Here is a 27,184-nt window from a genome sequence, read left to right as displayed (position 1 = left end):
TGGCAACACATTTTAACAGTTTTTATATTTATTTTTTTAACCGTTAGGGAGAACGACGCCATCAGCGATCGGCTGGGGAGCGAATGGAGAGTTCCGCTCTGCTGCATTCTGCTCACCTGGGACTAGATCCTGGTATGGGGGACGGTCTGCTGCACGAGCTGCACGGGAGGGAGGATGTTCCTAGTGTAACGTACTGGGCGCTGCGTCACCCATTACGCACACACGAGGTTCGTTCCCATCTGGACCGCAGTGAGTGTTTTTAAGAAATCTTGTAAGCCATTGTTTTACTGCTTAATTTTCCATTGAACATTACGTTCTTGTCGCTGATCTTTCTCCAAGACAGCTGACTTTTTCTTTTACTTTTATTAATAAACAAACCACACGTGTAGGCACCCGCCATCATGCCACAGTCATGTCCAGCCAGTAGATTTCTTCTCCAAATCAGCAGCTGGTTACTGTTGTCCCAGACCTAACGCAAATAACCAACACAACATTTAGCCGGCGCAAAATTGATGCAGCACAACAGATGATCGGCCACTGCCATCGGCAAATGTCATCTTATTTACCAATGGGCCGATGGCAGTCAACAAGGCGAATATCGATACCTATGTTCGGCCGATAAATCGGTGCATCCCTACCTTTCATTGTTCAGTCAAATTTCCAGACGTTTGCAGATCTTTTTGTAAAGTCATTGTCCAGGTTTTATGAATTGGCCTTCACTCAATGCAATACAAATACTTTTTTTGCTGCAATCCAAAACCCTGAAATCGATTCAAATATTTTTTTAGTATCAGGCCAACATTGGCTTGCAGTGGTCAGAGAGGGAAAACGTGTAAAAAAAAATAATATTTTTTTTTTGAAAAACACATTGTGTTAAATGCTAACAGCTCCAAGAAATTGTGCTGCCTGATGTGCCAAGATTCTGTTAACAGGGGCATTATGTTTTGCTCCCAGCACCAATAGTGCATTTTCACACCTTGAAAAGATTAAGTGAAGGAGGCATGGCTACAAATAGGCAGCAGTCTAACATCGAGCTGGTGGAGTTAAAAAATGAATGTGTTGTGACAGTGTGGTTGCATATATTTGCCTTTAACTGTAGCAATCTAGTTCACAAACTCACGAAAAATGAAGTTAGGTTTTCTTTGTAGATCACATACAATGTCTCAGTGGACTTTACAGGCCTACACCAGCAGCAGTTTAATGCTCTCTAAGAAAACACTGAACACATGTAGCTGTACTGTAGATGGAGAAAGCATACAACCAGTGGTGGAAATAGTCAGAATTTACGGTGGGATTGTGAGATTGCTTACAAGTTTAGATAGAATTAGTAGCTATTTTTGCAGGAAAGATGCAGAATATCACATCAACAGAAAGCGAGTGTGTGAATGATATCATTTATACGCCATAACAGTTATTCTTCGGCATAGACCATTTTCATTCCGTTTAATGTACCTCTCATCCTTCTCCTAGCACATCCTTCCTTCCTTTCCATCCTCTCTTTCTCCTGCACGCTCTCTGAGGCAATATCTTGACGTCATAACATCGCACACACACACACACACACACACATCTGGACCTTTGCAATTTTATATGCCTATGCACACACACACTCACATGGACACGTCACCACACGTGCACGCTCAGGCTCTCACTCTCTAACACACAAATAATTTCACTTGCGCCTACTGTTCCCTGTGGCATGTGATGGAACTGACACAGCGTCTCATTTGATCAGCGTGAATCCATTGTCTGACAACTTTAGTGGCGATGGGGGCTTCAGGGTGGGAGGTTGAGGGGATGCAATATATGAGCAGAAGTTAGATGGGAGAGAAGGAGGGAGGAGAGACGAGAGACCAAATGTGACCTCGAAGTCTTGGAGATTTCTCAATGAAGGAGGGAGGCTGGGAGGGTGACCGAGGGGAGGGACAGTGGCCCAATTTAACCGGATGTATTTTCCCCCAAGGCATTTGATGGTCACATGTGCAGCTGTGATGTATTCGCACAGTCACACAAACACACACTCGCCTCACCAAGCTTCATTGGTTTGATAGTTTTTTTTCTCTCCACCGGCCTGCAGCTGGGAGATCACAAAAGATGAGACATGGCTTCAGGCTGTTCCCAAATCCAGTCACACATATACGCCACCTAAGGCCTGTAGTTGTGCGTGTCTACAGTAAGTGTGTGTGAGCGTTTGTGTGGGACACTATGCCCAATGTTCTGGAAAGGATGTCAAGAACACTTGGCTGTGATGTGTTACCATGTTGACCAGAGCCCAGCTGTGGTGGGGATTTAACTGGTTGTCATTATGTTAATTAGTGTTGTCATGATAATTTGAGTCTCCATGGCTGCGGCCACAGATTGCATAACAGGCCCGCAGTCTTCAGGACACATCTGGAACCCCTGATTGCCTTACAATTAGAATAAATAGACGTAACACTGTCATCAGACTTGAATTACCAAATATAAATAACATCTACACTGGCCCCCTGAGATATGAGGTGACATTAGCATACCATAGCACATGTGGACACAGGAGTGGCTCAGGTGTGTATTGATGTATGTGTGTAGGTGTCTATATATGAGCCATACAGTATATGCTCTAAGCTGGTTTAGTGGGAATGGGCTCTGACCAGTTATTTAGATAGTACGGCCAGCAAACAGAGGATAGAGGGTCTCTTCTGCGAAAACATTTAAATAAAATTTGGTGATTTGCAAGACAGAGATTAGAAAAAGAATGATAAACGCAAAAATGCCGCCAGTTGAGGCTAAGAAATCCCAATTTAAAGTCCCTCTACTTCAAAAACACTGGACCCTGTATTTCCTATGATGCAACTTTTTTCGGTCTCTTTAGTGAGACCGTCCCTGCATTTGATTATTTAAGTGATGTAATTTTCTCAAACCTAACATAAGGCCTTGTGCAATTGATGTCTCAGACTATGTAGTTCTCCCTGTGACTAGTAAATTGTCTTTGACATGTAAAACTAGCGATGCATCCCAATCGCAGTTCAAATGGCAGGATGATATTTCAACCTACTGCGAATGTTGCATGTTTCATTAAGCATTGTGCCATTTAATGCAGTAACAATTATCATCATTGTCTCCATGCAAAATGGTCAAATGTTTGCTCTCCGAAATCACAGAATGATTTGGAAAACATTCGTCCGTCCACCTAATTTTGTAGCAGACGTTTTAGCTGTCATGTGCCAGGTCTTGTTGCCGCAGGTGAGATTAGCTGTCATGCTACAGAGACCAGGTAAATAACTCCAGGACATCATGTCACACATTCTGGATGGAAGAGAAGAAAAGGGAGATTTCTTTAATTCCTCCACCAAGGGGTCGATGGTCCATCCACCCGTGTAATGAGGTCTGTTAGCCAAATGAGCAGCCCTTCAAGTGTAAGTGCATGTGTGTGTGTGTGTGTGCGAGAGCGATACAGACAAAAGAGCTCACACAAGTGCATTTAAGTGCATGCTAATATTTCTGCATACATGCACGACATGTCTGTGTCTTTCATAACCTGCACAGGTGTTCTTCACAGTAACTCAGGGAAAGCAATCAACGTCACGCTCATATACACCGATCAGCCATAACATTAGGTCAGCATGGGCACCCTGACCGGTCTGCGGCTACGCAGCCCCATACGCAACAAACTGCAAAGCACTGTGTGTTCTGACACCTTTCTCTCAGAACCAGCATTAACTTTTTCAGCAATTTGAGCTACAGTAGCTCTTCTATTGGATCGGACAACACGGGCCAGCCTTCGCTCCCCACGTGCATCAATGAGCCTTGGGTCTGACCCTGTCACCGGTTCACCAGTTTTCCTTCCTTGGACCACTTTTGGTAAGTCCTGACCACTACAGACCGGGAACATCCCACAAGAGCTGCAGTTTTGGAGATGCTTTGACCCAGTCGTCTAGCCATCACAATTTGGCCCTTGTCGAAGTCGCTCACATCCCACAAGAGCTGCAGTTTTGGAGATGCTTTGACCCAGTCGTCTAGCCATCACAATTTGGCCCTTGTCGAAGTCGCTCACATCCTTACGCTTGCCCATTTTTTTTGCTTCCAACACAAAGTTCAAAATGTTCACCTGCTGTCTAATATATCCCACCCACTGCCAGGTGCCATTGTAACGAGATAATCAATGTTATTCACTTCAACTGTCAGTGGTCTTGTTATGGCTGATCGGTGTGTATATATATATATATATATATATATATACTGTATATATATATATATACATATATATATATATACTGTATATATATATTTACAGTGCATGTTTATCTTGTCAAATGTAACTAAACATCTGCATCTATTCTCTTGAATGGATGGAGACATCATTAGTCACAGCTCTCTGCTGTCATGCCGGATGCGTGCTCTCATATGGAGCTATCAGTTGTAATCAGATAGATGCAGCCAGACATGCTTCAAACCAATATGGCCATTTGTTTTTACAAGAATTTACATATTAACATGAATATTTCTGCAGCTCTGGCATTCCCACGGTGAAGATTGTAGACCTATAGGAGGTAATACTAGTTTCCTGCTGCAGGCAGGATCCAGTGTTTGTGGAACGTCCCACAGTAGTACAGCAGAGTCTGTGTTGACTTTAAGAGCCCACTGCTACTTTAATCCAAGATAGTATTGTAAAAAAAAAAAAGGAAGCCCAAAACCAATGTAACTAGACCAGGCTCTCATGTGGAATTCACAAGGGAAGAGAAAATGAGGGAGACCCAGAAACAGCTGGAGGAGGTAAATAAAGCACCCCTGGATGGAACTGGAGCGGGGGAGCTTCACTAGGAAGAAAGAGTTTAACCCCTTGCCATTCCAACCTCTTGTTTTAAAGGTGTAGAGGTGGGGGACAGGGGATGTTCAGTGGTAGATAAAAAGTCAACAATAGATGCCACATAGTAGTGGTGTACATCATCTGAAAACTGGGAACCTGATGATTAATTTGAGGTGCAGCTCAGCACTGTCAAGTCATTAATAAGAAATAGAAATGAATTAGTAAATGAATGAATGAATTAAAATAAATTCTGAAAGTGTATAAGGATTTAGGACATTATGATAGAATGATGGCCATTACCATGCTCACTTATGCCTCATAAGTTGTTGCAGCAATTTTTGGGTTGATACCATTTGTTACAAAGATTTGGTGCTAAATTTAACCATTTTTTACCATTCAAGAATTGATCAAAATTATCAGAAATTCTTCCAAAATACCACCATACCATTTTTCAGCGTTTGGATGGCGAGCACATCGGTTCTGGAAACTGCTCAGAAAACCCACTTATTGTCAATCTACCTAGAAAAGCCATCCATCCTCTGAATGCTCTAGGTCTGTAGTTTGTGGTTGTAAAGTTTCATGAGGCTGTGATTATCCTAGAGGTCACCACAGGTCATTTTATACAGTGAGTGTCTCACTACAATGAAATGGCTCCTATGGGGACTAACATCATCACACATGAATACAATTGGGCTCATTGAATCCACAAGAGTCTCAGCTTTACAGTGATACTCACTTTATGCAATTCCAAGACTGTGTAGGGACCCCAGTATGCAGAATTATTCAAATACACCATTTTTAGAATAGGCGAAAATAACATTAATAAATCACATTTGTACTGCATGCAAGAAACTGCATGTTTTTGTTCAAAACTGCATGTGATTATCATAAAGTTGGCATGTCTGTAAAGGGGAGACTCGTTGGTACCCATAGAACCCATTTTCATTCACATATCTTGAGGTCAGATGTCGAGGGACCCATTTGAAAATCGTCATGCTAGTTTTCCTCGCCAAAATTTAGCGTAGCGTTATTTAGCGTTCTTCCTGATAAGCTAGCATGACATGGTTGGTTCCAATGGGTTCTTTAGGCTTTCTAGTTTCACATAATATCAGATATCAAAACTCGGCCCACTACATCCTCCAAAAGACAGAATAGTGTCCGGGCCCGTCTGAGTTTTAAGGGGTTAAGAAGAAAGACTATTTTGAAAAGGGCATAGTGAATATGGTTTTAATTAATGTGTGCCAACAAGCAGAACTGACAGTGAAAATAATAATACTATATGTGCATGAAATGTAATTGAAGAATGTTTTCCATTACCAAGATAGATACATTGACCTTTTAAAGATGAATCCCAGAGCAATTATTTCTACTTACAAACAGAAAATGTGTGTGCAATCTGGAGCCGTTTCTTGTGATCTAAAGAACAGACAAACAAAAACACATTCCTCTTGAAAATGAATTGAAAATGAATTGAAAATGATAACTCTTTCTAGCTTTGAAAAATCTGAAACTGAGTATATAACTGATGTTTAACAGCCATCGAGTCTTTAAACAGTTGGCTGGACCTTTCACACATTTCAGAAGCAGCGGGGGACTCGGTGACACAATAACATGCTGAGCAGGGCAGAAAAAAAAAACCTTGACTGGAAGCAGAGAAGACATGAAAAACCTTTGGAAATCATTATATATGGAATACGTCAAATGCTTACATTTTGCCTATGTTACACTACAAAGGCTGAAATTTTTTGGTGACGTGGTCTCTAAATACCGTTAACTCTCTGCAGCTCTTCTCAACAATATAATCCAGACCGAGGTTTTGGATCGCTAACTGTCTGCTCATCTCTGCTGCCAAGGATGACCCCGCTCTTCTGTCTTTAAGAAGTCTGAGCATGTGTCATCTCCCGTTCAATAAGACGATGAACCTAATGCCACTTGGCTCTGTCCTCAACTCTCAGCGCTCTGCCTGTTTCAAATCTCAAATTGCACACATGGTGGTGGGAGATGCTCACTGGTTAATGCCAGTGACATACTGTACTTGCTTTACTCCCCCACCACCACCAACACCAACACCACCACAATTTGTACACCCTGTACAGTTTACACCCCCTAAAATAGCACATAAAAGCACCGCATCCTGTATTTTGGAAAATGGCAGCAGCATTTTACAAGGTTAATTTAGCCTTTTAAACTGGAATGACAGATTTCACATCGCTTTATATGATATTTTAAAAAATTTTTTTTAAATCCACACAAATACCTTCGTCAGCACCATCCAGGTCAAATAGCTGTCAGATTAAAAATGATGCTGGGTATTTTGATAGTCTCTGAATATTATAATTGGTTTACTGGGGTGACGGCACGGCGGTGTACGAGGTCTCATTCAAAGAGTTATTTTTGAATGCTTTGCCATCCTGACTGACATTAATTAGGGGGAGACGTCATCCTGCATTAAAATGTCGCCACACAACACCACTAACACTTTGTGTTTGTTAGCGAGCGTGTTGGAAAACGGGTGGCGCCTTGGCATACATTAGTATAATCGACATACATTGTGTGCGAGTATATGCATATGCATGGCTGTGAATGTTACCTGCCTTGTATCACTCTCCTCTTTGTTTGCTCCGTGTGCAGCTGTGTGTGTTTGTGAGTTTTCTGTCGATGTAAGCAGTTTGTTGCGAGACAGCAGCAGGGATGCTCACACCTACACCGAGTCCTAATGAGGATTTTACTAAACCCACAGAGTCTACTATATAACTATACCAGCCCCTGTGGAAAGCCTGACACTGCAACTACTGCCTGTGTGTGAGTGTGTGTGTGTGTGAGTGTGTGTGTGTTGCAAGCAAGAGTTATTGACACTTAAGGGGAAAAGGACTGGAGACTGAAAACGAAAAGGAGGATGGAGTGCGAGATAGGAGGGGATTAAAGGGGGATGAGAGGGAGAAGAAGTGGGACTGGTAGCAGAGTAGATGCTAGACGGAGCGGGGTTTATTAATATCCATTTGGGGTATGGGGTGGGGGGGGGCTGCGCAGGGTCCGCTAATGCTTCTCTTGGCATTGACACAGTTTGGCACCCTGTCCAAAAAAGACTTAGAAAGTGCTCTGAGTAACCCTGAAACACCATGCAAACAGCCCAGAGTAAAAGGAAGAGAGACAGACTTTCACTTTTAATGTTTTTTTTACTGAAACATTACAGTATAACAAAGTCGTGTATCTCAAATAGAGACAAGAAAATCACCCATAAACACTTCACTGTCACAGTTAAACAGGAGAAAAAGCAGCAATACAAAGATTGTTGTGGTCTAGGAAGATGGATACAGCATGGGTCCTAAAAATAGTGGGATTTTACTTGTGAGTGAAGGCTCCGATTGTCTATACACTAACCAGTAATGGCACGGAGTAAGCCAGAGGCATGGTGCAAGTTAAAGACTGTAATTTGTATGCAGCGAGAAGAGCATCTGGTCAGCCAATTACCATCTAATGGTTGCTCTTCATCCAGTGTTAACAATCTTCCTATCTGCACCCTGTCTGAGCCACCGCACACACAAACACACACACTCACACTTTTAATCTTTGCTCGTGCCTCGCAGCTAGAAGAAAGCGGCCTCCTCGCACTGTGTGCAATGTACTGTAGAATGAACCCCTTCATTTCCCCGATCAGCTGGAAGTAAAGATTCACATCCTCTATCGTTCGCTTGTTCCCCTCCATCTTCTCTGTTAACCGTGTCCTCGACGAACCCTCCCTTCTTTTCGCAACATCTCCTTACCCGTTTTTTGTTATGTAACTTGGCAACTTGAGTCACCCTGCTCCAAAGTAACCGCCTAAATAAAGACACCACGCAGGGGAGGAGGAAAAAGAAGAGAAAGGGAATAAAAGGGAGGGATGGAGAGGGAGCAGATTGCTTGCAAACTAATGACTTATTCCTGAAGATCAAACGGAACAGACTAAACAGATAATTCCCAGCCAAAGATACTTAACATCGCGTAGCCAGTCTCCTGTTCCTCAGCTAAATCGCAAGGGGGGTAATTAAAAGAAAAGCTATGAAAAACACTCAGACACAGGCACACGCGCACACACACAGTCCTGCGTTGTGGGAGGCCTGCCACACGTGGCTTTGATAGCATGAGTCTTTTATCCCCTTGGCAGCCTATTGCCTGTGTAAAACACATTTACAATGTCAATAAAAAACATTTCTAATCATTTGCCGAGCATCTGAATGTGCACTGCCCAAGGTGCTGTGCCTAACACATTCCCCTTGTCTTTCCTGCTACATCTCGGCTCTTTTTACATACACGGACGCCCGTATGAGAACGCAAACGTGCACCCCTAAAGATGTACACGACACAACAGCCGGCAGAACAAATATAGAGGCTGTAAAAGCTGCCTCTAGATACAAGACAGCTCATTGTGTGTGTGCTGTTAATGTGTCTCATGTATTTTACAGAGACATGGATGGAGGTCTTTATTGCTGATTTAATCCATCCAAGGCTGATGGGGGTGTAATGGAGGTGGGAAAGCAAAGATAACAGCGGTGTGAGAAAAAAAAAAACAATCCTGTAACATATTGATATTTTCCCTCTCCACATACTCCTACACAAGACATCTCACACAGACAAGACAGCAGACCCACACGCACACATAAGCATACACTTTCCAACATGCAAGTGCAGAAACACGCATCTGCGAGCAAGCCATTTGTGCATCCACACCGCTGCCACTCCTAATATCATTGAATCGATCACGGCGTCGTCTGTAAGCAGCAGGTGAAAATTCAGTCAAGTTCAACCCGTTCTAATCCCGTGAAGGTGATCCCACACAGCAGGGCTGCTAGCAGCTGCTCTGTGTGAGTGTGTCTGCAATGCATATGCATGCTTGTGTTACACTGTGTTTGTGGCAACGCTTAACAATACGGTGCACAACAATGTGAGTTGAATAAGTGAGAAACAACCTGATAATGAATGAATCGTTAATGAGTAGCTCTTGAATAACTCGGAATTGAGGACTGTGTAGTAGATAATGATGAGTTACTAGTGAGCTCTTTTGGGGCGGCTGTGGCTGAGGGTGTAGAGCGGGTCGTCCTTTAAGGTTGGCGGTTCGATCCCCGCTTGTGGAAGTGTCCTTGAGCGAAACACTGAACCCCAAGTTGCTCCCCAGGTGCTTCACAGCAGCCCACTGCTCCTAAGTGCTCAGGATGGGTTAAATGCAGAGGTCAGATTTCATGTATGTACCTGTATGTATGTGACGATTGAAATAAGGTTTAAGTTTAAAACTTAAGTTTAAGTTAAGTTTAACATACTGGGAGATACTATGTTCATGAATCATTAGGTATTGGTTTTGTTAATAAATATGTCAATCAGAACAACGACTACTAAAGCTTCAGTAAGCAGCAAGTTTTTGGCATCATTGGGCACAAATTCCTTAATAATCTTTCAGCATATTGTAATTCAAATGTTCTGAGAGATGACTAGACTTCTGCACCTCCTCATGGCTCTGTTTTCAGGCTTTAGAAAAATCTAGGCTCTGACAGGAGACTTTGACCAATCACAGGTCATTTCAGAGAGATGGAGCGTTCCTATTGGCTGTGCTCTGGCTGGTGGGCGGTGCTTGGTATTTCTTAAACAGATCTCAACATGGCTGCCAGGTCACAAACTTTCTCATTTTACAGCTAAACAGTACACTACAAGATGTTTCTGAAAACATTTGAGGAGAGAAATAGGCGTTACAGTAACAGAATATAGATTCATATTTGATCAGCGCTGCCTAGTTTGACCGTTTGAGTGATTGTCAGCTGCTCAGAGATGGCAAGGCTCCAGCTCTGCTCTGATTGGTTGTTTTCCTCCGGTCTGTGAAATCTTGCAGATGCCATCAGGAGCACCGGAGGACACAGAGACACATGATTTTTTAAACTAAGAGATGTGTTGTAGTTATACCAGTAGTTAATAGTTTTTTTCAAAGACAGGGCAGTGAACTGGTTAGCTTTAACAATTTTTTAACACACTTTGTGCACAAATGCTAACTACTTGCTGCTTATGTATGGCTACGCTTCACTCATTAGTTGTTGTTGGACAGTTGGAGTTCAGCCAAAATCAGTAACTGTTGCTGGGGGATGCTGTTGATGTTGAGAGACAACATATTTCCCCTGTTGTTTTTCTGGGCCTGGTTTCAAGTTTCAGAATTAAAAAACATGCAACATGGGTAGATTTAGCTTTGAAACAACGGCGGGTCACAACTGGAAATGAATCCAACACAGTGTTGAAGAGTTGATGCTGAAATGGACTGACTGAAGCACCTGCAGCTCCCAATGGTATCACTTAAACCGACCATAAATAAGTCATATATGTACTTTATTATAATGTACCATCACCAGTTAGCTTAGCATCTTGTCCAACTATATAATGTATGACATGTGGATGTGATCATTAATGTATGTGCTCGGAATAGGATGGATCTTGCTCTCTCTGATTTTTTTTTCAAGGGAACTAATTGTGTTGTTACTAGTTTGTGCTGCTCAGCGGTGTTAATCAGGAACTCTTAATGAAGGAAGTGGTCAGTATGTCAATTCACGGATATTTCTGAACTAATTATTTCCTGATGAATAATTAATATAGTATCTCCCAATCTGTTCTCTATCACCCACCATTATCTTCCTCCATTCAGAGCTACTCAGGAACTACTCATTAAAGATTTGTTCACAATAAAGTCATTCCTCACTTGTTCCTTTTGTAACTGCTCACAGTTTTGTGTACCGTATTGTGAAGTGTTACAGTGTCTGTGGTACAGTAGCGTCTCTTTGAGCATTTTTTCCTCTCATCATTTACAGTTGAGGCGGAGGCAGTGAGAGACAGTGCTCTCCTAACAGGGGTCCTCTGTGCCCGTGTCTAAAAGCCAAATAGAACCGCAGCAGGGGTGCAAATGGGCCTCAGTGACAGGTGTGTGTGGGTGTGGATGTGTGTATGTGTGTGTGTGAGAGAGAGAGAACAGAAAAGACAGAGAGGACGAGATGTAACCTTTAAAAGGCTCAGATTTGTTCATGGTCTAGTAACCATAATGCTATGGCACATTTGCTTAAGCCAGTAATTTCTACACCACCCTTTTTTTTCCCAACAATGCTTGTTGAGGTAAACTGCAGCATACACACTATATGTACTATATATGTGTGTGTGTGTGTGTGACCTATGCAGTTCACTCATCTCAAAAGGACCTGTGGGGTATTCACAGTGGATGTGGAGTGTAATGGGGTTTTAAATGTGGTGGGGAGAAAAGTGGCTCCCATCAAATTAGCCCTCCGTTCATTCCCACTTAGAGCTGCAATAGCCACGCTCCGTCTCCTTAGCAAGGATTGCCTCTCGCTGCACAACCGCAGGCTCTGGAACAGCAGCGGTACTCGAGTACTTCCTGGTGAATCAGTGGAGGTACATACATTTTTCATGTCCTGGCGAAACATCAGCGCATGGCATTGTCATTGAGAGCATGTTAGTGTTGATATTAGCAAGTAGCTCAAAGCACTGCTGCACTTTTATACACTCCATACACTGTATATAAGTGGACGTAATTCACCATGACGTCTACCTTTAGTTTGTGGACTGCCGTTTTGGTGTCTTGAGCTCGGCATTTTGTCCATCGCCGTTTTGTTTATTTGCAACCAGAAGTGACACGAGAGTGTGGAGCTAAGTACAACCAAACGCTGAATAAGACATTTTCAGGCGACCACCTAGGTTATAATTAACTTTCATGAACTGAAAACACACTGTGAAAGGGTTAAAGCAGACAGCACCCAGACCGGACAACGCCGTGGTAGCGATCTGTCAATCACAAGGTAGCAACGCCCTAAAGCATACCCTGCTTTATGGTCTATTTGACTCTAAATGGGACCATAATTTACTAAATGAACATCATGTTGTATTAAAGAAGACTTGAAACTAGCGATTGAGACCATAAACTCATGTTTACAATGTTTACTGAGGTAATAAATTAAGTGAGAAGTAGGCTAATTTTCTCATAGACTTCTTTTTGCAACCAGAGGAGTCGCCCCCTGCTGGCTATAAGAAAGAATACAAGTTTAAGACACTTAAGCATTGGCTTCACTTTTCAGACTCGGAGGTTGCTCACTGGTACAGTCTTTTTAGGTAGTTTCATGTATAGTCTAATTCCTGATTAGAAATGAATGAAAACAAGCCAACAATGTGAAGCTCATCAACATGAACACACACTTGACTAACCACTATTCTGTATGATCAGGAGACAAGCTGCTATAAAACGTGTGCCCAAAATATGACAGAAGGTTAATGTTTGTGACTGCACGTCAGATTATTATAAACAAACGGCTGCTCACCTGATGTAATTTACTCTGCTGTCTCTTTCTTCTCTCTGCCCATCTCACTCTGTCAAATGTTTTCTGCACTGATGAAAATTATTGAAAACCAAGTCAACACTTGCTTCAACATCTCCAACACGTATTCAGCCTTACACCTCGCTGTCGGCCCACAGTTTTTTGCCTAAGGCTCAGACTCCCACTTTCTCTCTAGTGGACCTGGAAGATATATATTGAAAATAAACTTTACAGAGACTGCTAGACACTTTAGAAAATACTCCTTTTACTACTGGAAACCAAAGATTTTGATGATAATTGATAATAACAATTAACATTAATGAAAATTAGGGCTTTCAAAGTTAACACAATATTAACACGTTAACGCAGATTTGTTTTAACGCCACTCATTTTTTCAACGCATTAACGCAACTTGTGGTTTTTAGGTTGTAGCGGGCTCAGTTTTAAAGCTAGAGTGCAAATACTGGCATCATATGAAACTAGAAAACCTAAGGAACTCATTGGTACCAACTCAGAGGGTAGCTTGTCGCGAAGGAGGCTACATAACCTCTGACCTCAAGATATGTGAATGAAAATGGTTCTATGGGTACCCATGAGTCTCCCCTTTACAGATATACCCACTTTATGATAATCACATGCAGTTTTGGGCAGTTTTTTGTTTTGTGTTGTTAATTGATTTCCAATAATAAAAAAAGACATACATTTGCATAAAACAAGCAAATTTGCCCACTCCCATGTTGATAAGAGTATTAAATACTTGACAAATCTCCCTTTAAAGGCACATTTTGAAGAGATAAAAAATGTGTGATTCATTTGCAATTAATCATGATTAACTATGGACAATCCTGCGATTCATCGCGATTAAATGGTTTAATCGATCTACATCCCGATATAAATGTTAATGGCTTGGTAAAACTAATATATTTAGTGTTACATGACACGAAATAGTTAAAACACAATTACTAATACTTAAATTAAGACATCGTGGTTCAGCGTTAAACGTGGACTATTCTTTACCGACGGTTTCATGAGGTACCTGTAGTCTATAGTTCTACACTGAAACCAGTAATGAATACAACCTCCTGAGGGAGACTGAAACCAATAACTAGTTAAATATGGATCAGTAGAAACTTTGAGTGAAGGTCTCCACGGACTAAACTAAATTAACAGGCTTTCTGGGGTTATTGAAAGGGCTGACAAAGAATATGTGGAGCACTATAAAGTATGCATGCAGAGGGAGCGTTAATGGCTCACATGCATACCACATCCATTAATATTACACATAATAGCTTGTTTCGTATACTATGATTTTTTTAAATGGCGTTAATGTTTCATTGTCTGTAATTGCTGTGACCATTTTCATCATTGGTTATCATGCCCCAACATACTGCTGTAACTGCATCGCAGCATATTTCACAATAAACTGGATCAAGCGCTGTCTTTTTCTCAGAAGAGGGGGAACACTTCACTTTCTGTATCGACTAGAGCTGCACTGAATGAACTGTAACAGCCTAGTTATTAAAATCAATAGCAATAACTACAATTCCTCAATTTCAGATTGGCTCTTGACTCAATCAATGGATATCAAATTACCCTGCCTCTAGACCGCATAATCCCCATCACAAAGAGCGGGGTTAGGCCCTGAATATAGATCAGTGTAGAACATGCAGAGCACCTCTCATAATGAGGGAGCTCATGGAGAAATTACACAACAAAAGTGGCTGCCCTCTGCAGAAACATGCGGGACAAATCTACGAAAATACAGTCATACAATCAATAGTCATTCCTTTGCAAAATGGTTCATTTACGCTGGTCTGATAGGTGCAATACGGTTAGAGTGGCAGGTTAAGCTTGAGGTTTGCAAGACAGTTTCTTGGTGAAGTACACAAATGTATACGGTATAGATGTTTTTTCTTAATTTGCTGGTTTATTTGTTTGATTTTAAGGTGAGATTGTCTTTTCTTTTTTTTTGTTGTTTATTTTTCACCTTCACATTTCGTTCCTTCAGTATCCAATAGCCTGGTCGCTGGCATGACAGCTGCGTTACTATTCATTGGGTTGAACATGATGCAGAAATTGAGCTAACCGCCTCTGGGGAGAGAAGCAGGTAAACACGTACACTCATATATTTGGGGACATTTTATATGATGAAATGAGGTAAACGGTACACACCATTTTAAATGAGGCATGCAGAGCACACCAGATTGCTGCAGGGGGTTATGGTGACAAATACTGTGTGCTGGGTAGGAGGTCTGAGGTCTTTAGTCTGCATTTAAGCTGATCTGATGGCAGCCTACCTCTTCCACTGCAATATGGTGCTAATTGTTATATAGCACCACAATATGTTGCCAAAATGCAAACTCCCAGTCTAGACTGAGCTCGAACAGCAGGGCCTTTGTTCTATATCAGTGCAACAACATATGTGGGATATACAGTCTCCTTGCTGTTCTTTGTTCCTTCTTTTCATCTTCCTCGTTGTCTTATGTACGGCAATAATCAACCCTCGTTTTTTTTCATTTCCTAAACTTTTTCAATTAATCATTATTTTTTCTAACTCATAACCCCTCACATCTTAAGTGCACATATGTCTGGTATACAGTAGGTGGTGGGTCTCAGTGTGTTTTGGCATTTAATTGACTGAAAGCCTTCTGTGACTTCTAATCCCTTTGTTTAAAAGCCAGGAAAACAAAATCTTCTCTTCTAATTACCACAAACTTAACACATGAATATTCTAAATCCTCAGCGAGAGTAAGTGCAAGAACAAAGGCTTTAGTTGAATAATTTTAATGAAAAAAAATGAAAGTACTTAAAAAATATATTTGGATTGTTGATATAGAAATGATTCATTCATTTGTTCATTCATTAATTCATTTATTCATTCTGAACGTGCTGTGAATGGGAAGCCAAGGAAAAAAACGACTGTATTCGAAACCGCCTACTACATACTAGTGACGAATTTAGTATGCACTATACAGTACGTACTGAATACTGCATTCCTCAGTAGTATGCAGTATGAAACAGTTAAAGCGATTTATTTTTCAGTATGCTAGACCAGGCTTTAAACAAGCTCCTAAAGCACTGGACAAAAAATAACTCATACCAGTATTGCAATATTATCAAAAAATACAACTTATTTTTTTTTTGATTTTTTTTTGGTTTATGACCATTTTTTGTTTACTTTATAAGATACTGCAGGTTTAGCTCCACCACCACTTAAACATTTTATTCTAACAGCTCATAGTGAAGTAAGACAAACAGGATCATCAACGAGGGGAGACGGTAAATATAAAACATTGATCTCAAACTGCTTTTTCAGTTACAGCAACAAAACAGTGGAATGATATCCCTACAAATATTAGAGTAATGTTAAAAAGTGTCATGTTGTCTCAGCGGGTATATCTCTGCCCCATCAGAGGCAGCTCTTTCCCTCGCCACTTTCTGCTGCTCTGTGGCCGGTCTGTAAACGTCACTGGTTGGCTGTCCAGCGAGCTACACCCGTGGGCGATTGTGGAGCTTTTAAACTCCTATAAGACAAATAACCACAGATTCCCGTTAACTTTATAATAGACATTTGTGTTGTGTTATTTAAACAAATCATTCGTCAACAAGGAAATAAAAGCCCCTCGTCTACGAGAACAGTCTCTAGAGAGCTCCAGCCAGCTCATAGCGGTCTGTTAGTGTGACTGGCAGGCTGATGTTAGCTAGCTGTCACGGCAGTTTGTGGTGCTTCTAAACTCCTAAAACGTTGGAGCAAATGTTCGATTCACCATCTAATATCGTGAAACTGCCAATATTCAAAATCTACACTGTTGATTTGAGGGTCGGCTGTGGCTCAGAGGTAGAGCAGGTCGTCCAACAATCGTAAGGTGGGCGGTTTGAGCCTCTGCCATCAGTGTATGAATGTGTGTCTGAATGGGTGAATGCTGACATGAAGTGTAAAGCGCTTTGAGTGGTCGGAAGACTAGAAAGGCGCTATATAAATGCAAGTCCATTTACCAGTTGATTTAGCTGCTGTTGTTGTAACCATAGCCTGGACCGTTCCAGAGCTTTGCATTGTGGGATACGGTAGATGAGGTAGACTGGTCCGATGCATACTGGACGTTTTTCCAATTCAGTATGACATCTGGGTATTTTTGGCATGCTGGAGATTTAGCTTTTGTTTGCATACTACATGATACATTTTGGCTTCGGATACAGCCACCGTCTTCTTGTTTTTGATAAACCAAACAAGAAGCAACGTGATTGGTTGTTCTGTCAGTCAAATTTCCTAAATCAGATTATAAACCTCAGTGCTCAGTGACAAAGAAGGCTGACATCATTGATGTTTTTGTGTCTTGTAATACACTAAGACGTTATGTTGTCATAAATCCAGCATTAGTCAGACTAGGTAAACCGATTGCATCATAAACTGTCAAATATACGAAGGAGCGAGAGAGAGACGGAGAGCTCCATCGTGATGACTCAACATCTGCAGGATGTATGGAGTACAAAGACGTATGAAAGCTGACTGCTGCTGTATGGATAATGTGCTCTTTTTTATTGCTGTAGTTCCAATAGTCTGTACAATTCAAGGGTGAAGAGGAGTAATTAGTTTCTGTATTGTTAAATCCTCTTGTTTCCTAAGAAACTTGGCCTTGGGAGCTTGATACAAACAAGCCCACACACAATAGGAGTCTTTTTTAGAGAATAGGCAATATTTGAATGAGTTAGGATTAAGAAAATTTGTTTTATTTTAAGATTATTGTTGGGTGTAAATCATTTATTCAGCTTCTGGAATGAAAACGCTGTGTGTGTGTGTGGACACATGCGCCTTTAGATGCCCTTAGCGTCAGGGTGCTTGTAGATAAATGGCCGATTGGTATTGACTTCAATTTAGAAAATGCTGCCCTACACTTTTCTCCCTACGAAACCCTGGGGCACCTGGGGGGAAATCCAGAACCGCTCTGCCAAAGGAAATGTATTACTGAGGGTCACAAGCTCCAGTTTAGGGGATTTGCTGTACCCTCACACACATACACACACACCTACGTGCACACACACAGCAGAGAGGCCCTTCTACACTTGTCATGACAAACCCCATGATCTGTGTTGAGACCACACTGCTCATGCTGTCATTGTTGAGATACGGCAGTGACAGAGCGACTTAGTGTGACGGCGGGTGACTGAAGGCTGGCCACGGGCAAATATGTCACAGCTAGTTTAGGCACCACATCACATCCCTATACATGGTTTAGTTTGGCTTGTATGATTCAACTAAAGATGTTTGTTGTTTACAAGCACAGGCATGCTTGGCAGCGGCCCAGACTTAAATGGATGAAAAGTAATAGGTTGAGATTTCGCCTTGACAGAGTCCATAAGCCAAACCTGTACTTAGACCTGGAGAGACAGGAAGGAGCCTGCCGGGCGGCTGGCTGCTCTACAGAGAGACGGCACAAACTGGGTGTTCATACAGAGAGTTTTATTACAATCATATTCAGAAGCGGATAGCCACTTCCTCCTCAATCTGATGTCAGCGGGGAATAGTGTCTCCCACTGCCCAAATTTGAATCTCCTTAGAAAACAGACTCACAAACACACACACACACACACACACTGCATCACTTCACGAGACATCAAACATTGACAAAGTCCCTTTTTAGTGCTGCCTGTTGGCACAGTAACTCCGGGCTAACGAAGTCACACGCTGGCAGAATATTAATAACAGCAAGCCAATCACAGAGCTGCATGGGGGAAAGTTATTTGCATATGAGAGGTGAGGGAGTCCATCCAACACACTGCCTTCATACATCTCCAGCATAGTGGGATGTGTATCCGCGTGCACGCTCGAGTGTACGCTGGCAAAAAATTGGCTCTGTGACTCATTCCTAAAAGTGGTCTTTCTTGTATTTTTTTGGCCGGTGAAATACAATGGGAGAGGACCAACTTCACTTTCTTCAAATCAGTACAAATGTTTCCAGTGGAGTACGTAGGGCTGTTGAATCTTTTATGGCAAATACATGTAATTCCCTGGTTCTGAGTGGCGAGCAACAGCTTTGGGTTTCGAGTTGTCACAGAGTGTACAAGCTTTCCTTCTGAGTGTTTGAGCATTTAAACGTGGCTCACCAGACTTTTAAAATCTGAATGAGCAACATTCATCCCTTCCTGTGGGCTTTGCACATTACATAGTACTGCAGTTAATGACCAAGATCATTAGGGGTGGGAAAAAAAATCGATTCATCTATGTATCACGATTTCTTTCTTTATGATTTTAAAATCGATCTTTTAATGGCAGAATCTATATATTTGCTTAATTTGAGTCTATGTGGAGGTAGAAGGACGTTACCGCTTTTATTGTTGTAGTCTGAGTAAAGTGACGTCATATCCGTTCTGTATCCGTCAACCAAAACAAACCGCAGCGGGCCGCAAGTACAAAACAGCGGAGGGTCCGTGTGGATACAACTTGAACCCTCACATATTAATTCCAACATGGTAAACACTGCACATACGATAAAGTATGGAAATACTTTGGGTTTCACATATTGCCAAGAAAAGCAGAGCTAGACATCATGGCTAAAGGTGAATGCTAACTCTGTCATGGACAGGAAGCGTCATCGTATTGCGGTAACATAGGATGGATTATATTCACCAGAAGTATATAACATTACATGTTCCTTATAAATTAAAAAGAAAATACTACTAATTTGTGAGGGAAATGTCTTTATACTTAGATTTTTGGGTTGCTGGAAAAAAATGTAATAACTAATACCTGACAATGACTAATATATTTGACTTCAGGACATCTCTGACTACATTTTGTATCAATTTAGATATTTTACTAAAAGTCCCTAGAAGTGTAGGATTCAACTTTTTCCCATGGCCTACTGTTAAAAAAGTAAAAAAAAAAAATTGCAATAAATCATAATATTGAAGACCTGTAGAATGGCAACACTTAAAAATAATATCTATCAATACATATTGAATCGACACCCAAGTATTATGATAGTATTAAATCAGGAGATAGGTGAATCGTCCCAGCCCTTAAGATCATCTGTGGTAACTATAATCAAATTGCAGTTTTAAAGGCAGAGTGCAAGACACACACACACACTCACATACAAACGAGTGTGTGTGATGGAGGTCACCAGTCTGCAAACAATGGGAGCTCTGTCCAGAACTGCACTCTTTGCACATGGGAAGTTAAGGATGGGCACGTTTTAGTTCAACATCACAAAATCAATCATGGCGCTAATGGGATACACAAATATAATTAACTGTGTTTGAGCATCCAGACGTGAAAACAAAAATAGATAAATACCACAACCTGTTGAAGACTAATTTCCTGAGGGGCTTTATTTATTTATTTTCCACAGAAGCGTGCGGCTCTGATTAATAGTGTTTACTGTCATAATCACCGTTATCAGCGTCCCTCTCATCCCTAACATTACCTAATACTTTTCTTAAACAAAGGGATCATACGCCAGCAATATAGCCTATATTGTTTATGGTATTTATTGAAAGCAATGGAACAATTGTGTATTGATAAGGAGTTTTAGCACAACAAACAGAATCATGTAAACAATGCACATGCTATTCATCACTAATGGACAGCGATTCTTCTATGACAAGCATGCAATGACTGCTGTTCAGATTTTCTTTTTTAACTGCTGGTCATCTCATTTATCTCTGTCTGTGTTTTCCACCTAATGTGCCGTCTCCCCCTGTGTGAGTGGCGTGGGATTAGGATCTGACCTTACTCACTGTCCGATTTTGTCACAACTACCGAACACCTACTGTGTTCTCAGTTGAGGGAAATCAATAAAATCCATTGAGCTGCATTGTTTCTATTAAGAGTCGTTTGTCGGACAAGATCTGACTTCTGGGTGATGGATTTATAAAACAAAATGGTCAGCTGTTAGAGTGGAAAGAAGATTAGCAAAGCAACATGGAGACACAACATGGGCTTTAATTGACAGATGCACCCATTTGCATTGCCAGAGTTCCAGTATGTCTGGCTCGCACTCTCAGATGTCCATTTATAACATGTTTGTTGATTTAGCTAGTTTAGTGATGCAAATACATATGCATGAGATATTACAGAGACAATCCTTTAATTTCACTATGATGTCTATGAGTCACAACGATGTTTTCAGAAGTTACACATCTGCATCAGAGGAATAAACACTTGCTAATCACACATATTGTAGAGCTGCAATGATTAATCGGTTAGCTGTCAACTATTAATTGAATCGCCATCTATTTTAATAATCGATTAAATGGTTTGAGTGATTTTTTTTAAGAAAAAAAAGTCTAAATTCACTGATTCCAGCTTCTTAAATGTGAATATTTTCTTGTTTTTTTTCTTCCTCTATGACAGTAAACTGAATGTCTTTGAGTTGTGAACAAAGCAAGACATTTGAATACGTCATCGTGGGTTTTGGGAAACACTGATCGGCATTTTTCACAATTTTCGGACATTTTATAAATCAAACAACTAATCAATTAATAGAGAAAATAATCGACCGATTAATCGACAATGAAAACAATCGTTAGTTGCAGCCCTAAAATATTAAGCACAATATTAGCATCACCTTTATCTCAAACTGTAACAGCTATTTGTTGGCTTAAAATTATTTTCTAACCTCTCCATATGTCTGTCTATTTAGCATTTTGTAAAATATTTCTTTCAATGTGAAATCATGAACGGGTTAATAACATTTACATGTGTTAAAACACGTTTTTATGCAAATGTGAAACCAGTGTCAGTCAGTGGGGGTGTAAAAAGAGCCTGTAGAAAAAAACCACCTGTTTCCACCAGGACAGTTAAGAACAATGGGACAGTGTTCATATGCAAAGTACTGTATGTAGCTTATATTTAATTCATATAAAGTATTTCACATTTTAAAAGCTAGTTTGTTCCCACAAACAAACCAAAAATGATTTGGCCCTCCACAGTGAAGTTTGAAAGTTTTTCTCATTAACATCACAGCCTTTACAGCATTTTCATAAATATACAGTTTATAATTAACAATATAAATGCAAGACCTGAGGAAAGCCTCACCTTATTAAACATGTAATTATCACGACTTTAAATTAGGAGAGAGTTATGCACACTGGGTCTCATTCTGCACCAGGATGTTTTAACAGGTCACACCGTGGACAGCTCCTGGTGCTGAAATGAAGTGTAATAAACTTGATGAAAAGGCCATGAGATTTAATATGTGTGGGGTCATAAAGTAAGAATAAAACTAGTCCAAACTGATGCTCTTTAGATATTGGGTATTCTTCTGTGAAAAATTATAAACCAATGATGACCAATTTTAAGTGGAAGCATACCATATATCTTTAATTAAATCACTAGTTTAATTCCACAGCGTTATTCAGCAGCACAGAGATTTGAGACCGATTATTTTCAGCTCTAACAGTAAGAGTGTTGTTGTAAAGAAGACAGCAACCTGGCATTAGCAAACAAGGGAGAGATAAACACTTCTCTGTCCTTTCCTGTCCGCATCATCCACCTTTTATTCATATAGTTTTTAAAGAGATATGTTGAATTGTATTTAGTTCTAGCTCTACCTGTAGCCTCCCCTTACGGGAGACCTAATGAACCAGTGATCATGTTTGATACTTCCACATCTGTCAGAGCTTCACGTCTAATTGCTGACTGCTGTTATACAGGTGCTCCACAGCATGGGCGATCCTTATGTTACAGTGGTAGTTCCAACTTCAGCATCTGGCAGTAGTGTTATGAGTTTTGGCCTCTGGGAGTTTTGACCCTCGCAGCTTAATAGCATGTGTGTTTGGCTCATGGCCACAGGGTCATCTAGCCACGTCTGTCACCAGCCATCACTCTCTCCTCGGGAAGAATTTTCTTTCTTTCTTTCTTTGCACTGAAAAGAACTTGTCCTTATGATGACACAGATACAATAACACCCACTGTGTTGTCTGTAGCCTCCTCTCCTGCTTCCTGACAAAGATATCCATCTTCACACACCAGCCGTGACGCAAAATCAGGCCTACTTCCTACCCCTCTACTCCCGGCGCCCTTGCTCGGACCACACCCATCTTCAAACTCGGCCTTAATTTTGATCTAAACTACACACCGGTAAAGTTTCCTGACTGCATCTTGCACTTTTGTAACGCTACTGCGATGAAAAAATCTGTCCATAGTCAAACAGACAGACATACAAACACCTGGCAAAGTACTCAAAACCACTTCTGTGGTAGTTCCCGCTACAGTAGGTGTCACCAGGACCACATTATGCCATGATGACACACCCACTCGGACCGAAAAGGTGAAAACAAAACCAGCCACACGCTGTCATTGCTGGTAAATATATGTTGATCATCTTGCTTTCTCCAGCATGGTTCCTCTTTGAATGGTGTTGGATCACTGAGTGAGTTCAGCCCACAGTGAGGGAATCGGTATATCCTGGTGTGAGTCAACTCTCCTCAGACTGTGGGTCGATGGTGCTGACTGAGCCAGGACAGCTAATAAATCACCTCCTGCCGTCCTAAAATGGCGGGGTTGTGATTGGGGAGGGAAGGGAGCCGTGAGCGAGGGTTAATGAATACAGGCCACATCGATCTGCTTCCACCGGTTCTCTCTCTCTCTCTCTCTCTCTCTCTCTCTCTCACACCATCCACTCCTCTATTCTCAAGCCAAATGCTGCTCCAGCACTTTGCTGACCTGCCACACTAAGCACAGGCTGAGTGGTGAGGGATCCACAAGGGGCCAGATCGAGCAGTTGCTAAGGCGAGGTAATGGCTAATGCTAGCAGCTAATTAGATCCGTCACTTCTAACTACAGAACGAGGCAAAGCCGCGTTTGTGAAAGTCACCAAAAGTAACTAAGCAATAGATGTTGTTTTGCCCTGCCCTGCAGCTGAATAGCTGCGAGGGTGCTATTAGCATTCGCAGGAGTGGGTGATCGTAATGTGACTGTGGTGGTGCTAGCTTCAGCAGCTGGCAGTAGCACTATTAGTCCCTGCCTATGGGAGTCTTGACCCCTTATGGCTCAATAGAATATGTGACCACCGGGTCAGCAAGCAACGCCGGTCTCCAGCTTTTGACCCTCGCTCACTTCAGGAGGAACAGCTGCTACCAGTCATCACGTTGTTTCAGTGCTCAGCAGTCAGCAGTTAGAGTGTCAGAGAAAGGTAAAGTGGAATGTGTACATTATGGGCCATTTACTGAGTCACTATGGAAGCATAGCTTGAACTCTCTGTGATGGTAACAGCCCACACAGGCTAATTGGGTCACACACACGCACACACATTTATCAGCATGTAGATTCAACTTCCGGCAACATTCAATTTCCCCTCTAACCCTGACGCAGCTTTGTAGGGCACGGTGTCACTCGTTCAGTATTGACCCGGCCCACTGTTGTCTCACTCTTTCCAACAATACACTGCTTTTGGCCCACAGATGTTTAGCACCAGCCCCCTCCGTCCCAGTGTGGTATTGACTCACAGACTCCAAAGATTGTAACCACTCAATCCCTCAGCAGTTCTGAGCCTTATCTGCCTTGAATGTTTTGTCATTTTTGCCTCTTTTGGGTCATATTATATTACACTATTGCAGTGCCCGTTCGGAACTTGTACCCGCCTGGAAGGGGGTAATTGCTTGGCCCCAGAAGTGCTGCTTGCAGCGTTGTCGAGAACCGCGGTACGGCTGCTTGCACCCGCCAAGTGTGAGGTTGATTAGATGAACGGTTCTTGAGATATGCGAAAGGCAGTCATACATACATACATACACAGACAAAGATTCCTTCCTTTATAGGTAGATGAAGCTGCTACAATGCCACATATTGGCCAAATGGCACAACATTGGTCATGGACACTCAGACATCGTATCTACACATGTCCAACAAACGTGGACGCAATAGCACAAAATGTTCAGGAGATATGACATTTTTTGTAATATAAGCCGTGCCCACAGCATTTGAGCTAACTTTGAGGGCCAACTATAGCAAAACTGTATAGAACTGGCTTGGTTCAGAGATGTTCTGTACCAAATCTGGTGACGATTTCTCAAAATTCGTAGGAGTAGCAAAAAAAACAGTTTTGGACACAATTTAAAATGGTGGAAAAATCAATCTAGACACCAATAGACGCTTATATGGATAGTTAAATCTAAACCCACTGAATCCAGAAACAATAATGTTTGTTTTGAGTCATTGTTATAGCGCCACCATCTTGTCAAATTTGCACCAAATTTGACACTGCACTCCCTTGGGTCCGCAGCAATACACCGGCCAAGTGTGATGTAGATCGGATGAGCTATTCTCGAGATATGTGAAGGACATCCAGAAAGACAGACAGAGATTCTTCGCTTTATAGTTAGTGAGATGTTGTGGCCAAAAGATTCCCCTCTCTTCCGGGGAAGTAGACATAACCTGCCTGTCAGCATGACAGAGTAACAGAGTGAGTTTGAAGTTTGACAGCTGTTGCAATAGGGCAGAGGGTTTTGGCCGCAATCAGTGTCCCGTATCAAGGGCTTGATCCCCTGAATCCACATATTCAGACCACATCATAACAGGTCCACTGGGAGAATATGGCCAGCAGGGACTGAACAGTTCAGAGCATAGTTCCACATTTGATCTGATTAAGTCTATTCAAGCATGTACTGAAGATAACAAAGGCACTCGAGTGGCTTGGATGGTTGATGTTGGTATTATTTTCTGTGCTTTGTGTTGCTCTGTTTGGTAACAATTACAATGATGTCAGATTAAAGTAAACAAAAGCATTTGCCTTGGGCATGTAACTGTTCAGCTCTTTTTTTAGAGGTTCTGTAGTTTCTTGCATTTTTTTTGCCTCAAAGACATTTAGACTTAAGATTGTTAGCACTTTGGGAGGTTAGTTGAACTGCAATATTAATTGCATTAAAACTACAAATGATGTGCCACACGGGGAAACTAAGCATACAGAATAATAGCTTTTGATCAGCTTCTACAGTGAATGGTAGCCTACTTTCTTTTACTTTTAATTGACGCATGCTTAAAGCTGCCGTGGGTAGAATTGGAGCAAATATGATTAAAAATAATTATAAAACGGTCACTATATCCTGACAGTAGTGCATGAGACAGGTAATCTGAAAATAATCATTTTCCTCTGTGTCCTCTGGTAATGGCATCTGCAAGGTTTCACAGACCGGAGGAAAACAACCAATCAGAGCCGAGCTGGAGTCTGCCATCTCTGATCAGCTGTCAATCACTCGCGAACTCCGATCAAACGGTCAAACTCGGCAACGCTGATCAAATATGAATCAATGTTCTGTTACCGTAATGACTATTTCCCGCCTCAAATGTTTTCATAAACATCTTGTAGTGAACTGTTTAGCTGTAAAATGAGAAAATTTGTGACCCGACAGCCATGTTGAGATCAGTTGGGGAAATACCAAGCACCGCCCACCAGCCGGAGCAAACTTTCACATTTTCCAGCTAAACAGTACACTACAAGATGTTTCTGAAAACACTTAAGGCGAGAAATAGGCATTACAGTAACAGAATATTGATTCATATTTGATCAGCGCTGCCTAGTTTGACCGTTTGATCAGAGTTTACGAGTTATTGACAGCTGCCTCCGTTGAATGAACAGCCAATAGGAACGCTCTCTCCCTGAAGTCTCCCGTCACGGGCTAGATTTTTTTAAAGCTTGAAAACAGAGCCATGAGGAGGTGCAGAAGTCTAGTTATCTCTCAGAACACTTGAATTACAATATGCTGAAAGGTTATCATGGAATTTTTGCCCAATGATGCCAAAAACAATCTGCCTACTGAAGCTTTAAGTGAACACAAATTGTTAAACAGCATGCATAATGCAGTTTGTATGAAAAGAATATGCTTGTCAAACAATAGAGGTTGTCCATTAACAGAATAATGACAATGTCAAATATTTTTATTCTTGATGAAAGAAAGTGGAAGTAAGTACTATATTAGTGGAAAAAAAAGTCTTCGACCACTGATTTACCTGATGTGGCAACTGTTTTCATTTATATTTAATTTAAAAGTGTCAAACACAAAAATTAGCTAAACAGTTAACCCACCCAGCTCATAATATATGACATAGGAAGACATATTTTAAAGATTTATTCAT

The sequence above is a fragment of the Sebastes fasciatus genome, chromosome 4 (genome assembly GCF_043250625.1).
Source record: "Sebastes fasciatus isolate fSebFas1 chromosome 4, fSebFas1.pri, whole genome shotgun sequence".
Lineage (NCBI taxonomy): Eukaryota > Metazoa > Chordata > Actinopteri > Perciformes > Sebastidae > Sebastes > Sebastes fasciatus.
This window is presented reverse-complemented; position numbering follows the sequence as displayed.